The sequence below is a fragment of the Teleopsis dalmanni genome, chromosome 2, assembly GCF_002237135.1.
Source record: "Teleopsis dalmanni isolate 2A chromosome 2, ASM223713v2, whole genome shotgun sequence".
NCBI classification, from domain to species: domain Eukaryota; kingdom Metazoa; phylum Arthropoda; class Insecta; order Diptera; family Diopsidae; genus Teleopsis; species Teleopsis dalmanni.
The window spans coordinates 130,647,898-130,653,897 of NC_051847.1; the positions used below are offsets into that span (position 1 = coordinate 130,647,898).

At 36.8% G+C, this 6,000-nt stretch overlaps 1 long non-coding RNA gene across 1 annotated transcript; it reads left to right on the forward strand.

Annotated features, from left to right (window-relative positions):
* Positions 1-3,929: 3,929 nt before the first annotated feature.
* LOC119679559 lies at positions 3,930-4,137 on the forward strand. The gene is made up of 2 exons (XR_005252410.1): positions 3,930-4,019; positions 4,082-4,137. It is a non-coding gene; the product is annotated as an uncharacterized LOC119679559 (long non-coding RNA).
* The last annotated feature ends 1,863 nt before the right edge of the window (positions 4,138-6,000 follow it).

A 6,000-nucleotide genomic window follows, 5' to 3' on the forward strand; every position in this document is an offset into this window, starting at 1 on the left:
TACGACTTAATGGTTGTAGCATGTGCCCACACCGGAGCAGCATAAAGCATCACCGACTTGGAGACTGATGCTTAAAGAACTCTAGCGGTGTCCTTGGGACCTCCTATGTTTGGCATTAATCGAGATAATGCGTTGCAGACACGTGATGCTTTATCTCCCGATTGTTTTAGGTGAGTTTTGAAACTCAACCTACTATCTAAGGTTACACCAAGATATGTAAGTTGGGGGCTAGATTGTATATCTACTCCACCCACTTTAATTGAGAGTTGTTCAATCTTTTTCCTACTTGTGATTAATAGCACCTCAGTTTTATGTTCAGCAAGCTCTAATCCGCTGTATTGCAGCCACGATTTAGCTGCCGCAATAGTAGCGCTGCAATTCCTAGCCACTTCGTCTAGAGTTTTTGCAACCACTACTATTGCAATATCATCTGCATACCCAACTACGTGCACTCCGTCCGGCTTTTCAATTCGAAGGATACCATCGTACATGATATTCCAAAGAATTGGCCCTAGAACTGATCCCTGGGGGACCCCTCCCGTAATCCTATATATTTTGGGTCCGGATTCTGTATCATATAAGAGTAATCTGTCTTTAAAATACGATGTTATAATTTTCAAAAGATATTCTGGGACTCTCATTTTCATCAGTGCATTTAAGATGCTACTCCACTCAGCAGTGTTGAAAGCATTTTTAACGTCTAAGGTCACTACCGCGCAGTACTTTTTAGTACCACCTAGCCACCTTACGCCCTTAGTAGCTTCCTTTGCAATGTTGCATACATGTAGTACAGCATCAACAGTACAGCGTTTAGGTCTAAAGCCAAATTGGTTATTTGATAGACCCTGACTTGCCTCTGTGAATTTTTCTAATCTAGAACTTATAATTCTTTCAAGGACCTTACCTGCAGTGTCTAATAAGCATAAAGGTCTATAAGATGATGGCAGTTCTGGGGACTTATTACCTTTAGGAATAAGCACCAATCTTTGCTTTTTCCAACACGAAGGGAAGATTCCTTCCTGTAGGCAGCTGTTGTAAACATCCGTAAATATAGAAGCTTGTTTTTGTATTGCCTTCTTCAGTACAGTATTGGGGATTCCATCCAAACCAGGAGATTTATTGGGCTTAACTCTGGAAGAAGCGGCTATGACTTCAGAATTTGTAACCGGGGGTATCTCATTAAAATCGGTGTTTATCGGTATTAAAATTCTAAGTTCTCCCTTTTTTGGGAACAAATGTTTCACGATATTTGCCATTATTTTAGGACATGAAGGTACCGAGCCTCTTAACCTCTTAAATTTACGCATTACTATTTTGTAGCCATCGCCCCAGACATTTTGGTCTACATCATTGATCAGAGTTTGAAAAGCTTGATTCTTACTCCTAATAATTGCCTTTTTAAGTTTAGATCTGTTCTCTCGGTATTTTTGTAGAAGCCTTTCCGCATCTACTCCCGATCTGTGACGTTGGAATTGCCTACGGGAGGCAAAGCACTGAGATCTTAGTAAAGCTATTTCTTCCGTCCACCAATAGTTTGATGGGCGCCCATTACCTTTGCCTTTTCTTGGCATTGATGCATCACAGACGTTGCATAATTCCTTCATAAGGTGATTTGATTTTTCAAAAGCATCCCCGACTCCGAAACTCATGTTTTCGGTCATGAATTCCATTATCTCTGTGTCAAGATACTTAGTTTTCCAGCCTATTTGCTGTGCTTTTCTCTGCGATTTTTTCAAAACAAACTTCTCTTTTAGCGATAAGGAAAAAAGAATTGCATGATGGTCGCTGTGGGTATAGTGGTTTGTTACATTCCATTGCGAACCCCTTACTAATGACGGGCTGACAAAGGTGAGATCTATGTAGGAAACGCCTCTACCATTATCGAACGTTGGGCTATGCCCATTGTTCAGTTGTATTAGGTTTAGTGAGGTAAACGTTTCTAATAGGGCTCTACCTCGGCGCGTTGTATTACTACTGCCCCATTCGACTGCCCAAGCATTGAAATCCCCTGCAACAATGATGGGAGTTTTGTTTCTGATTGTTCCTGATAGCCTATCAAGAAACTCTTCAAATCTCTCTTGGGAGATATTTGGGGATATGTAACAGCTGCACACATAGATACCCCGGATTCTGACAAGTACTAGACCTTCTTTTTGTATCAATACTCTTGGTTCAAACACTATGTCCTGTCCTAGCCAAATGGCAGCCTTTGCAGTAGTATCTTGTACCCATTTGGAGGTTTCTTTTGATTTGTAAAACTCACTAATTATGAGTACATCTGTCTTTAATTCCAAAGCTGTTTGGGATAAAAGGTCTTGGGCAGCTTCGCATCGATTTAGGTTCAATTGCAGAAATTTAATCATCTTTTGGACTTAAGCTCCTGTATAGCCTTCCTGTAGAATTCACATTTGGAACTTCTTGAGTAGTGTAGATTGCCACCGTTGCAGTTTTCCGGACATAGGATGCATTTTGGTTGCGCCGAGCACGTTTTTGCCCTGTGGCCATCTTGTCCACATCTCATACATGTGCCTGATCTGTCATTATCGCTTTTGCACTGTCTAGCAGCGTGTCCAAATTGAAGACTTTTGAAACACCTCATGGGTGTGATATGCTTTCTGATCCTACTGCGTACCCAGCCAACTCTGACTGAGGCAGCTGCGATCAATACACTGGCATCCTTAGTAGGAAGGTCAATAATTGCTGATCTTGTGCTGTCCCTTGCGGCACGCCAAAACTTGACGTTGATGTCACTTACATTTATTGCTGGAAATTGATCAGCAATCGCCGCGCGCACCTCTTCGTTGGATGTTATCTCGTCCAAATCCCTGCATTCTATTAGGGTGTGCTGTGTTAAAGATTTTACACTAGCACAATTCTGAAGTGTATTTTTCATTTCATTGCAGAAGTCCTTCGCTAAATTTCCAGCTTCTTTGGTAAGCTGAATCAATATTTCCCCCTCTTTAGTTTTTCGGATTTTGTTCACGTTTTTTCCGAATTCTTGTAGCTCTGGTTTTGTTTTAATGATCTTTAACATTTCAGCGTAAGACTTGTCTGCCGTCTTACTAATGAGAATTGCTTCCGGTTTTACTCTAGGCGCTTTAATGAGGTCCAGATTTGGCACAGTTTTCCCTTTTTTCTTTTGCACTAGCTGCCATTTGTGAAAATTCGTTTCCTGCTCCTTACTTCCAATTTCCCTAATTTGGACTTTGGGTGGTGGACCGTTCGGTTTTTCTTTCGCAGCACGCTTTAGTGCTCCCTGAGTTTGCACGCTAATGGAAGCTACACTCTTAGCCACCAACGGCACTTGTGGCCCCCTTTCTTGTTCCGTCTTATACATCTTAACTATCTGTGCAAGCAGATCCCGCATATCCTTATTAATATGCCTTTGTGATTCCATCATCGCAGATAGTTGTACCAGCTTATCCTCTACACTATCGTCAGGCTTGGGGGATAAAGGTATGTTTAATACCTCCTTCTCCATTGTTTTTTGTACTGCGTTTTGTTTCCGCAGAGGTGATGTTTTTTGCCCACTCATACCTTTTCGATACCCTATTAATTTAATTAGATTTAATTAAATTAAAAGGGTATCCTAAATTAATTAAATTAAAATAATTTAATACCTGTAAATTTCAAATGCTCAAAATTCCAAATTCAAGTAAAAATTAAAATTTGCTAATAAATTTAAAATTTGCTAATTAAATTAAAATATTCTGCTAAATTGCTAAATCAGTGTACAAGATTACACGATTGTTTAGGTTTTTGTGTAACAATTGATCTAATTATGTGATCGTTTTGTAACACTTATTCACTTTATAATGTTTCTGTTTAATAATTTCAATTGCTGTCTCTATCAGCTGATTTTATATGTGTGCAATTATTTTGCAAAACAAAAAAGCGCACAAAGTCAAACAAATTCAATAAAAATAAAAACAAAATATGTAAATTCAAAAAGTTGAATAATTTAAAATGAAATTTTTTAAAAAATAACACTTATCGGCTGCAGCTCTTTATCGCTCCAAGTGAGTACATTATATTCCACCGCATTTAAGAACTTTTTGTTGTTACAACACTTCAATTGCAGGAAATATATACCGAACTAGCGGACCGCACTCGAGACGCATGTATTCGCGGCAAAAACAAAACTGTGTTGTTGTGATTTGAGTTAGTGCTATTGCGCAATTTTACTCTTTTGTGGCTGGGGAGCTTATCCCTGCCTCACACTAAGCTTTAACTATACTAGAATTATTCATTTATTTATCTTTTAACTGATGACGAACCATAGATCAACATAACTTTCTGTGCGTCCTGAGTTGCACTTAAGGTTTGTTAGGGCGGTGTTGGGCAACGTATCGACTTTTGTGAATAATTTTAGATATCTGTCCTTGATATATTTTTTCACTTAGTCGATCCTTAGATCTCTATGCATGTCTGTTGTCCTAATATACCAAGGAATCTTAATTAGTCTTCTTAAAGCCAGATTTTGTGCTATCTGTAATTGTTTTATGGCAGTATTTGAGACTTTGCTGTATGTTACACATGCTGGCCTAATTATTTGAGTATATAATAACTTTCTATTTTTGAGGTTGAAGCGATTATTATTAAACAGCGGCTTTAGGAGATGTAGAATTTTAGAGCAACTATTCCGTTTGCATTTCATATGTTTATACCAAAAACGAGATCTCAATGGTAAATGCAAAATGTGGTTATGTAAATTATAAATAATAATTTGTCAGCTATTTATCTTTAATAAATAATTATCTCTAACATTGACACATAAGTAAACAACAATGAGTATTACAGAAAAGTGTTTAAATTAATATGAATTATTTATTTGATAAATTATGATTAAAATTTTTTAAAAATTAAAAACTCTGCAAATGTGTACTATACCATAATAAACTTTTGCAAGTGCACTAGGGGTATTCACGCTATCTTGTAAATACATTGCAAGGTGTACGAAATGCAAGATGGCTTTACTAAAACTAAAAGAGTGAGGGAACACCTGTGTTGTAAAATTGCAACATCAAAATGAAACAGCTGTTTTTGCAACACACCACATCTACATGAGAACCAACAGTTATCAGAACAGCTGTTTGCAAGGTGTATGAAATACAAGATGGCTTTACTAAAATCAAAAGAATGCGAGACCACCTCTGTTGTAGAATTGCAACATCAAAATGAAACAGCTGTTTTTGCAACATACCACATCTACATGAGAAGCAACAGATATTAGAACAACTGTTTTTTTATCCTTTTTTGTTTCGTTGCAAGCACTATATATGGGTTTAGGTATATAGCATATATAGCAAGATTACAATCCATTACAAGAAACTTTGTGAGTGTATTTTGTTATTGTCCCTTGCATGCTAGCGTAATCTATGCATTTTGTGCACCTCGCAATGAGTTTGCAAGACAGAATGAATACCTCTACAGAATGAATACTACTATAGATACTGAACTTTTTTGTTCAGCTGTGCTTATAATGTGTCAATCTTGTTCAATAATTTTTATCTTAGGCCCGTTACAAACTTGGCTAAAAAATCTTTATGTACGCTAGATAGTGTGCCCTGCCTAAGTTGATCTTATGTATCTTTCAAGTACTAGTAATTTATCAACTGTTAGTTTTTTACGTTATTATTGAGTAAAAGTATATAGTAATATTTAGACGACTATAAGAGGCAGAATATATGATTAAATATAAATATCAATAACTGTAAAGATATGTAGCATTAACGTTTCTTTCTGATTAGAAAAGCTAATTCGTAGTTTATGCAAAGGACACCACTTAATGATTACAATATAGGTGTGATCAAGTTAATTTTGATTTATTATATTAAAGTGAAGCGTCACTATTTTTAGTAAGAACCGTTCAAACTTGGCACTTTAATTTAATAAAAGACGTATTTCATTTTGTTCTTTTTTGAAATGCAGAAGCAGTTATTTGCAATTATTTGGTGGGAAATTATCTTCCGAACCATAAACAAATATGAGACCAATAGT